This window comes from Streptopelia decaocto (assembly GCF_964273445.1).
Source record: "Streptopelia decaocto genome assembly, chromosome: 6".
Lineage (NCBI taxonomy): Eukaryota > Metazoa > Chordata > Aves > Columbiformes > Columbidae > Streptopelia > Streptopelia decaocto.
Genome location: NC_138660.1, coordinates 33,004,570 through 33,015,265, shown reverse-complemented (window position 1 = coordinate 33,015,265; position 10,696 = coordinate 33,004,570). Strand labels below are relative to the sequence as shown.

The following is a 10,696-nucleotide window of genomic DNA, read 5'->3' as shown; positions in this document are numbered from 1 at the left end:
TAATCATAACTTCCTTGCAGTATCCCCAGTGAAATTGTCATATCCGAGTACAATTTGCTATAAGCCTGATTTAAAGTCTCTTCATCTGACCAGCTGAGTTGTCTTTCCCACTTCCAATAACAACTTTAAATAATCCTGCTATTCCACAGCGAGGAAAGCAGGCTGCTTCACAGCTAGCAAGCAATTTTGCACTGGTTCACAGGATAGGAAGGCACAAGTCCTTAAAAAGACAAAGGTAAGCTTAAGCTAACCTGAGTGTTGAAAAAGTAATGTCAATTATTTCTTCCCCCACTGTTTATAGTGTTTCCAAAATACCAAAACTTAATTTTACCCCTTTTGTTCTCTGTCATGTAGCAAACATTAATCCCTCCCTTCCCCACCCAGCCCCTCACCCTGAGCAGAGATGGAATAAACAACTGGGCTGCTCTTGCCAAGAGCGATTTTGCCTCCTGGCCGTGCCAAAACCACTGTTGTCTGCATCCTGGCATCAGCCATTTCAGCACGGCCTCAGGAATGGGATTTGCACAGCCAGCAATAGAAATAACTTGGCTTTTTGTATGTCCGAGCAAAATAATGGCTATCTAAAAATATCCTTGGCAAGGGAATGGCAGAGAGCGCCTTAAAATATACATCAAACTACTTAAAATCCACAGGGATTCAACGAGACAGAGGAGAGCAGTTTAACATTACAGGCAGCAAAGAGGGTCATTGTTGGAGCTACACAGAAAGTAAAGTACTTCCTTTTCAAAGCGGAATTGGAAATGGAGTTTAAAGGCTTGCTTTTCTTTTTGTTTTTGGTTGGTTTGAGGTTTGGGTTTTCTTTTTTTAACCTCCTCTGTGGAAGGGGAGGCAGCCGAGAGCCAAGGACCGCGCTGCCCGTCGGCTGGATGAGAAGCGCTTTGCCCAGCAGCAGATGGCTTTGGAAACAGATACTGGAGCAGTCCTGTCTTCTCCCCAGCACACCACCAGAAGAAAAGCAGTGGAAAATAGGTAGGCATCCAATGGAAACCTTTTTGGGTGCCCCTACAGCTTCCTTGAAGTTAGACCGAGCCTGTGAAATCCTCTAGTGCTGATGTTGAAATGTTTGGGTTTATTTTTCCCCTCATCAGAATTACCAAGTTGCCTGGAGAGTTTGTAGCGGTTGTTAGGAGTTGCAGGTAACACAGTGGAGGGTGTTTCAGTAGGTCCCAGTCACACGCTGACCTTCAAGGTGTTCTTCTCTTCAAGAACGTGCCAATTCCAGCACCTGCAAAAACACACTGCATTAGGAAGAGCAAGTTACGCAGTTTGGGGCAAGCAAAACTGGTAGCAAGAAGGCACTTGCGTGAAAGAGTGCACATTCTGCTCAGGCTCAGCTTGCAGGAAGCTTTTGAGAATTGTCTTTCTCCTGGGGTGGAAGTTTCATAGACCCTGAAGCAACGAGCAGAACATTTCAGAAGGACTCAGACACAGTGCCAGGAAGGCAGCCTGAGATCCCCTGGTTGCAGCATCAGCAGCAGCTGCAGCTTTACCTACTCTGCTGCATTTTAGAAGCCTGAAACCATCTCCTGCTATCACCTTGCTGTCAGCAGTTACTCTAGGGAGCCTGACAGCAAGGACAAGCACTTATTAAAACAGATCAGCTCTAAGAGTAGCTATCTCTACCTTCTCCAGAAAGTTTCTTCTCCACTTTTCCAATGTCTGTGAAGCTTGTGGACTAAAAGCAGAACAAGAGAGTCAGCAGAGAGTTATCAACTCCTCTGCACTAAGGATTTATACAAAACATCCTGCTGCAGAAGGGTCCAAGTACAAAATATATACAGAACTGAGCAGTAGAGGTATGGAAAAATAAATATTTTCTAGGTCTGCCGAAGGGAACAGGGTGGGAAGGGATGCTACTGTCAGGATTTCACCCGAAGCAGCCAGCTGTAGTAAGAACAGCTAGAGTAGTAGCCAGGACAGAGCCAAGCTGTGGGGTTACTGTGCTTTACTAGGCCAGGAGTTAGGAATGGGATTAACAAAATACAAAGCCAAAACATCCACAAGTTAGTTTTGAATCTGTAACAACTCCTTTTGAGATGTTGGCATTGGGGTAGGATTCCTGCAAATGAAGAAAGCTGTGGACATCTAGAGGTCTAACTCTGGAGGAGTGCCTCCAAATAGGCAGAATAGGAGAACAAGTTAAAGAGCAACCACAGAGGCAGAAGGGTCAAGGCACAAAGTGATCAATGTAGGAGAAAGAGACAACCCGGTTAAAGCGAACATCATGTTTTCAGTACCAAGACTTCTGGAAAAAGGTGCCTGCAGCATAGCTTGGGCAGACCTGAAGATGTTCAGAGTGCAGAAGAAAACCAGCAGCAAGTATGCTGCCAGCACATTTGATCGAGGCCAATGCTAGAAGCGCAGAAGCCCAGAAAACATTTGCGGTTTGATGCAGGACAGAGAAAATAAATAAATTAGATGAGCAATAAAGAATAACAGAGCATTGCACATGGACCCACAAGCTTCCCTTACAGCAACCACACACAAACAAGTTGGAAACCAGTTCAAAGACCGCAAGAAATGAGGAACTACAAGATCTAACAGATACATGAGCTAAGATGATCGTTTCCTATGCTCCAAACTACCCAGTTCTCCTCTGCTGATGAGTTGACCAGAGAGACTTCAGCAGACACAGTCTATGTCTATGTGGATCAGTAATGCTGTACCAGAGCAGCAGGTTCATAGAGTGGAACAATTGCTTTATGTCCATGCTATATTTATTTTGGGGTTTAATTTTGGATAGCTCTAAGTCTGATCCTGTGACCTGGATGCGTATTAATAGAGGTCAAAGCATTACATGCCTGACCTGAAACAAAATGTTTCTCTGAATGCACCCGTAGTTTATGTGGTCTTCAGTGCAAGCAGGAACCAAGTGAGTGGTGTCCCCATGCAGAGCTCGTGCTGCATGGAGCCCCCAGATGTGCAGTTAGCACAGATGTTTTAGCATCTGCTGTGCTCATCTCTGGGATGGTGCCAGCATCAGGAGGATAGGATGGGGCTTGGGGAATGTGGGTCTGCATTTGGATCAGAAACCATTTGGCTCAAGTGAGTTCCTTGTTTCTAGGAAAAGTGGCATTAAACAGGAAAAAAAAAAAAAAGGGCTTCCTGAGGGAAATGGCACATGTGCAGCTTTTGTGTAGTACACAGAACTTTGTCCAACTTGGAGCCTTTTGAAGTGCAGCATTGTCCTACCCTATCACCCTCAATCTGTTTCCTCAGCCGATCTGTCTGCTGGTACCCTAGCCTGGTATCTGCCCATGCTCTGCCTCCTTAGAACTGAACCACTGTGAACATAAGACAGCAAATGAGCTTGTTACTGATGTGTTTTGGCATTGCTCCATTTATTATTGATATGGTGTGTAAATGATGGCCTGCTGTCCATTTCCTCTGCTCTAAAGTGTTAATATCAATTATTAAAAATAGCCTGGAGCATGAAATATGGGGCATAAAAACACTTGCCCATGAGTGATGGGCACACAGCTATGACACAGCTACATTCAAGCCGCATCCTTAATGTGGCAGCTCTGAAGGCTGGTGCTGACTGGTCATACAAGTGACAGCAGCCTCTGCAATGCCATCTCCTTCCCTTGGCTAAGGCATGGGGGGTTGCCAGAGGAGTGACAGTGCTGGAAGTGTCCTCTCTGGAAGCAAGAAGCTGCCAGAAGCTGCCAGGATCCATGTTACAGGTAGAGCTTTCCAAGATGAGCTAAAGATAAGGCACATGCAAGCAAAAAAAAGGGGGGAGAGGGGCATGCAAAAAGCAAAAAAGACTGATGTCCTTCAACGGGAAGGTCTGAAACAGTTTGTTTTGTTTTGGGGACTGTTTTCATGCAGACAGGAGATGCACAAATCCTGCACTTCAGGCTTTGCCACCTCCTGTCCTCCAGGGCAATGTGCTATCACTTCCACCCCCATCAACATAGACATGCACCCATTTCACATGCAGGACTGTGTATTTCCATTCCTCAAAGGCATCTGTGACTGACATGCCATCAGGGGAAAAAGGAATCCCCTTGGTCTGGAATATGCTGTCAGAGAACCACGACATGGACCATTACAGCAAGACAACGGGTTATTGAACTCAATGCCTTTAACTCGCATCACTGGGAGCCACGCAGCAGCATGCCAGGAGCTGTATGCAACAGAGGTCCCTGTCCCATCATTTACAAGTCCAAAGTCAGCAAGAAGCACGAGTCAGAGATCCGCAGAGCATGTGGACCAGTCCAATGTACCTTGAAGTGCACAGACTCAAAAAGAGCCTAATGAGATGAGGGACACCAAAGCCAGGCTTGCAGCAGTCCCTTCAGCTTCACAGCAGTGCAACCCTAACCCCATGAGACAAAGAGGACTTATCAGGTGATGGAGATGTTTTGGCAAGTGTCCCTTGGCTCTATAGAAAACAGTTCTTAAAACTGCACACCCAGAGCAGAGTATTCCCTCCCTCTCTCCTCCACCCCCTTCTTTCTGGGGATGGCAGGCGAGGAGTAAACGTTGGGTTTATTCATCCCCTCTCCATTGATTGCGGCGTGCGTCACCGACTCCACGAGTGTGGGAGGTGAAAGTGTGCCTCACAGTCAAATCACCAGCCTTTCAGCTTAATAACACCTCAGGGGGATGCAGGCTCTCTTCCCCTTTTCAAAATAAAAACAGGAGAGGAAATAAATGTTCCTACAATGTAAATCAAAAGTGAACAAAAAAAAAAAATCCTCCAAAACTTCCACAGCAGGAGGTGGAGAGAAGAAAAAACAATGCACACAACACCTGGAAAATAAAAACACCTCACTTTCTTTTGCGTGAAGCAGAAGAGAGAAGATGTCAAGGCTGGATGGCGTATGGCAAGGACCCTGGACCAGGGATGCTGGGCAGCAGCACAGGACAAGGCAGCCCAGTTGCAGCAGCCCCAGGGAAGGTCAGCGCTACTCCTCTCTGGTCAGGGTCACACCAAATCCCAGAAAGCTGGGCCAAATGGCACCTAAAGCAAACAAACCATTTGGCCAGCACCAACCATTTCCATGAGCACCTGAACATTTTAGGAGCTCTTTTTAGGAGGAAGGTTTGAAGGTTCAAGATGGACCCATGGAGACAGACCAAACCCAGAGCTGGGGACTTCATTCCAAGGAGCTCCCATGGGCTCAGACTTTCCAAACCAAACTCTCCAACCCTGACGGCCACCACCAGTGAGTCCTGCCACCAGCTCCCATAGTCATGTCCAAAGGCAGATTTTCCACCACGTGTCTGCAGAGTGCTGCACGCTTTCTCTCTGACAGTTTTATCCCCTGGAGAGCTGACACAATAGGCCCAGGCATGCTGATCAGGCAGACACATCTCTAGGCTTTTATTAGAGAGGAGGCATTTTGTTTGCTCAGTCATTCAAAGCAGCCTCAGCAGATCCACAACAGTCCACGGACGTGATGTCTGTACTAGCTGCCAGGGAGGCCCAGCTGTCCCAGACCAGGGAGCTTACAAAACCTGAGACCTTCCCACACACAAACAAAAAAGAAAAGGCAACAGTGAGATCAGGCATTCACCTTGTGACGAAGACCCCAAAAACGCAAGTGCTTAGACCAACAGGAGGAGAAACACAGAGGGATGACAGCAGACATCTTCAATAGGGGAGAGGAACCTGGCTGCCATGTACACAAGTAGGATATCAAGGACCAGTTCTAGACAAGAAGATACAGATATTTTTACATCTAAGTGGCATTAAGAAGAGCAGCGCAGCCTAGAGAGACCCATGTGCCTGGCTGGGGATCCAGGAAAGCAGGCAGAAGCCCATGGATCCCATTATAATGAACTTTCCCAAAGCTCAGAATGTTCTTATATTCAGCTATAGGAAACCCTAGTGCTTTGAGAAGACACAGTGTTCAGCAGGGTTACCTGTCTCTCATGAAGGCCAACAATACCTTCATAGTCTGCCAGCAATGACCTGCACAAACTTTGCCAGTACTCCTCCCTTTCCACCAGTGCCAGCTCCACAGCTTGGGCTTGCAGATTGCCAGTCCTGCAACATACTGACAGCCATCAGACCCACCTCAAAACAGGGCTATATACCAGTCTGGACAGCAAGCAGGGCCCAAGGCCAGCTCAGGACTCATGGGATGCTGCTGACCCACAGGCAGCCACGTGCTGCCCGTGCTGAGGAGCCCACGCTCCAGCAGGCAGATGATGTTTTTCTGAATGCATCCCCATTTATAATGAGACATTACTCACAAGCTGGAGAATAAAATAGAATAATAGCATCTATCAGCGTTAGTCATGTTTTAAATGCGTACTTCCAGAGCAGCATGGGATTTGATAGGATAATCTTCCAATAGACATGTAGGAAGCTTTCATTGAGGGACACAGCCCAGCAGGCAAATGACAGCTTGCTGCTACGCTGAACATTGCTGTTGGGGGGGCTGAAACTTGGAGCCATGTTGGGGGGAATCCACAGCCCCTTAGAAAGACATTCAGAGCAAAACAACAGGTTTTAGAAGTTTTGCAAACTCCAGGTACCACAATTCTTTTGGCTTTTGATGCAGGGTCATACCTGGCCAGTTTCACAAGGTCTTTTTATTCGCCTCTGACCTTCGCCTATTGACTCTAACATCCCTAATGGATGTATTCCACTCCCCAGACAAGCCCTGTGTTGCTGAAAAAGAACATGCACCAATTCATAAGAAAAAACTCATTGTGGAATCAGGCCTCAGACTTCTGTGAGCATGGAGTGCTGCAGCCTCCCACAAGCTTGTGTTTGGGATGCCTTACCAGAAGGTGCTGGGAATTTTACAAGCCAATTAAGCTGGGAGAACGAAGTTTTGTCTCAAAACCCAAAACGATTCACTTGCACATCTGTTTCCATGATCCCCTGACAAAAAGCAGAAACCCTCTTGCTGGGAAAGCCCAGCTCTCCAGCATCCTATCTGAGGATCTGAGGTCTGTCCTTCTGGGGAGCCCAGTGAGACAAACTGGCTCAGCACCAAGATCACTGTGTTTTGTTTGAGAAAATTCATTGCAGGATTTCAGCTTTGTGAACAACTCTGATCTCCCCCCGCTATGTTTGAGGCACAGTAAAATCTGCCAAGCAGTATTTTCTGTATGCTTAAGGAGATGATGGAGAGGAAATTTGGTTCCCAGTCAGATGCTCTTAACCAATTTCAGCAGTGGCAAGACACGAGAGAATAGCAATTTCGCACAGCAGTGCAGCGATGCTCCTTGTAGCTGCCTGCTGATCTGAGGAAGGCTTCTGTGATATATTAACAAAACAGAGCAGAGGAGGTGAGAGAATGGCCCAATGCTCGTGCCCTACAATAGTGAAGGGCCCCTATACCCTGGCTCACACAGGATAAGAGTGTTTTGTTCTTGGTGGCTGCCAGCCGTAGGTCAGCACCGACACACATGGCCAGTGGAGGTGGTCAGCCAGCTCCACACTCTTCAGATGGAGGATGCAAAGCCTTCCAGCTCTGTTACAAAACAGTAAAAAAAAAAAAAAAGTAAAGAAAAATGGAAGCGAAAGAGGTGCATAAGGATGCTGAAGTTCACCTGGGCTTGCACAGTGGGAACTGATGTGCTTGGTCATGGGTGAGGGGAATGAGGTTTGGGGGCCTCTCAACACCCGAGAGAGGGATTAAAGTGACCCTCTCTTCACAGGGTGGACCCACAAGCCAACTGTGTGACTCTGGTCCCTTCTGAACCTCCGATGCTCCCTCACACCACTCCAAAGAGGTGAAAAGCTCAATTTTCCTGTGGCAGTGTTGTGCCTGCTGCCAGTGCAAAAATCTTAAATAGCAAGACTATGATACTCCTTCCTCTTTTCTTTTGCATCTAGAAAGAGAACGCATTAAGAAAAGAACCAGCCAGTTGATGTGACAGAGTTTTCAATGGGAGGAACAATGCCCCCACACACCTCTCCCCCCAGGGAATGCAGACCTGACCAGCACATCAGCGCTGCAGACCCTGGTCCCTTCTGCAGAGAGAAGATGGGAGAGCAATGACTTCCCCTTTAAACTAAATTGGGGTGGAAAAAAAAAAAAATAAAAAGAGTACCCTGCACGTTTTTGAGCATGAGACTCCTATACAAATGGTCTCCACAATGTTTAAACCATTTGGGCTCCTTCCTTATGCTGTTTCTAAGTTTGAAGAATGCCTGCTGGGTATGATTAATATTCCTCCTCCTACACTTACCCATTACTCCTGACAGCAAAAATTAAAACAGGAGCTTCTCTTCATTCAACCCCAACCCACAGGAACGTGGTTACATGGGGAAAGTTGCTAATAAAAAAGAGGAATGTTTGTAGATCTGCTGCATTCACAGCCGGGAGAGGTGTAGCTCTCATTCAGTATCCCTGATGGATGAAAGATCCCTCACCTCCTCCCAAAGGGATGCTTGGCATGAGTACTGCTCAGCCAGGTTTTGGGGGAAAACCACAGCATACAGCACCTTATTTCAGGTCCCTGTGGCAGGAGGGATGCCCGTGGGATCACTGCAGCCTTGCTTGCACCAGGCAGTGTTGCTATGGGCACTGCTGCCTAGGAGCAGCCAACAAGAGGGGGAATAGAGAGGAGCCGTCCCAGAGCCTTCAAAAATTCAGCTTATTATGCTGCACGTTTCTCCCCTCATCTTCCCTCCTTTTGCGAGTTTCAAGTTACATTTCACCATTGAATAAAGTTTTATCCTTAACCAAAGCGCTGTCAGCAGAGGTGTTAACTCATGTATTTAAACATGTGTAACAAGGGGTGGGGGGAACGGGTACAGCAGCTCAAAATGAATCATTACTCCAAGTAATCCCACATCAGCCCAGCCCTCTGCATACATCACTGTATCTGCCACCCCATGGGGTGAGCAGGGGAGACACTGCAGAGCCCATCAGGGAGAAGCCCTGGTGACCCATTGCTGGGTGTTTTCCCCATGATGCAGTAGGTCAATCTGTATTACCCTCCTGACACCTGCTGCTGGTGGGAGCAAAACCACCACAATTTACTGCAGAACCAGGGGCCATGCTGATGATTTGTTGACACCCACATAGGAGGAGTGTGCCCAAGGCACTGCCTTCCTCTCCTCAGGTCTGGGAGGAGACACTTCTGCCCTGCTGTGTTTCTGCAGCTGTGTGGTGATCACCTGAAGCTGGAGGAGCAGTGCTGGACTGCAGCCTCACTGATACAAGAATTGTTTTTGTCATCCTGCCTATCTTTTCACATGGAGACCTGTTCTTCAGTTGGGGCTGCTCTTGACACAGCACTACCATGAGAAACCTTTCCAACACAACGGTGCACAGAAGGTGGAACAACAGTGCAGTGTTTTCCACCTCAGGGTCTCAACAAATGAAGAAGAGCAGAGCAGATGTTCCCACCTCCAAGCAGGCTTTTTCAGCATAAATCCCAGAAGGTAGGGTAGGGTAGAGTCCAGTCCACAGAACAACAGGGTCCTAAGAACTTCACAAGTTCCACCTCAAACACATGCAAAAACCTTCAAAGACTTGTTAACATTGTACAGCATCCTAAACTAGAACACTAAAGGTACCAAACAGCTCCAAAACTCACAGCATGGACCTGTAAAGCAGGTCACCTTGCAGTGCTGGTATCAAAAGTTAAATGCAAAGAAGCCTCAAGGATTGGCCAGAGCAACCCATAACTTGATTTGACAAGGACCCATGTCTTGCAGAAGAATCTTTTAAGACGCTGCAAGACTGTGCAGAGGTTATGTTAACCCTCCTGACTTGGGACTACATCCTAATACAGTGAAGTCCATGGCAAATTACCAGGTTCACTGTTGCAATACACAACAAGCAGTTGGCTCCAAGGGCAGCATCCCAGGCTCATTTCTGAGCCATTTCTGTTTGTCTTGTAGGTTGCATGAACCCAGGGGAGAGCAAGGCAAGCCTCAAACCTTCTTTCCCTTGAAACAGGCAGCTTCTGGCTGAGAAAATGCTTGAAGCCACCCGGACTCACTGGCAGGCATTTAGAGATACCCTCCATCCCAAACTCAGCTGGGTCATATCCTGACTTTGGCTCACCAAGGACTCTTTCACATCTTTACTTTGGAAGAAGCTCAGGTGGGAAGATCAATACACATTACTCCCTCCAAAGAAAGCATCATCTTGAACTGAGGGCTTATTCCTACTGACACCTGATCCCAGATAACCCCATCCATGACCAAGTGGGTTGTACTCACCACCTGCAAGCAGGTAACTCCAAGCCACAGCCATCAGCTCCCTACAAAAGCAGTACCCTAGCAATTCTGTGAGGGGTAGTGGTTTGCACTTCCTTTATCCTCCTTGCAAGAAAGTGTGGGGAATTCAATATTCCCTCTGTATTTCACCACCTGGCTTGGCTATGGCAGATCACTAAATACCAGAGGGAAGAGTTTAGCTTTGGTTCTGGAAGGCTTCAAGGGACATTGTTCAGGAGACACTTACACAATGGTAATGAGCCAGAGATCTCCTTAAAAAAAGCCCTACGAAAAGCATTTTTAATTGCAACCCACTCCCTTCAATTAGCTTCCCCCCTCACATTTAAAAGCAGGAACAAGTCAGGAACTCAAGGCAAACCTAAGAAAATAGCTGTCCTACGGCAGCCTGAGTTTCAGGTGCAGGACTCATCCATCATAGCACTAGCGTTCTCCCTCCCTCCACACCCCAGGTAAAGCTGGATAAGTACTTTTAAGAGCCTTTAAATTCTCCCTGGTCTATACCACAAG

General features: G+C 47.2%; 1 long non-coding RNA gene across 1 annotated transcript; it reads left to right on the top strand.

The window, feature by feature from the left end:
- The first annotated feature begins 693 nt into the window (after positions 1–693).
- Positions 694–8,650, top strand: LOC309441771. Its single transcript, XR_014184461.1, has 3 exons — positions 694–990; positions 7,651–7,725; positions 7,829–8,650. It is a non-coding gene; the product is annotated as an uncharacterized lncRNA (long non-coding RNA).
- The last annotated feature ends 2,046 nt before the right edge of the window (positions 8,651–10,696 follow it).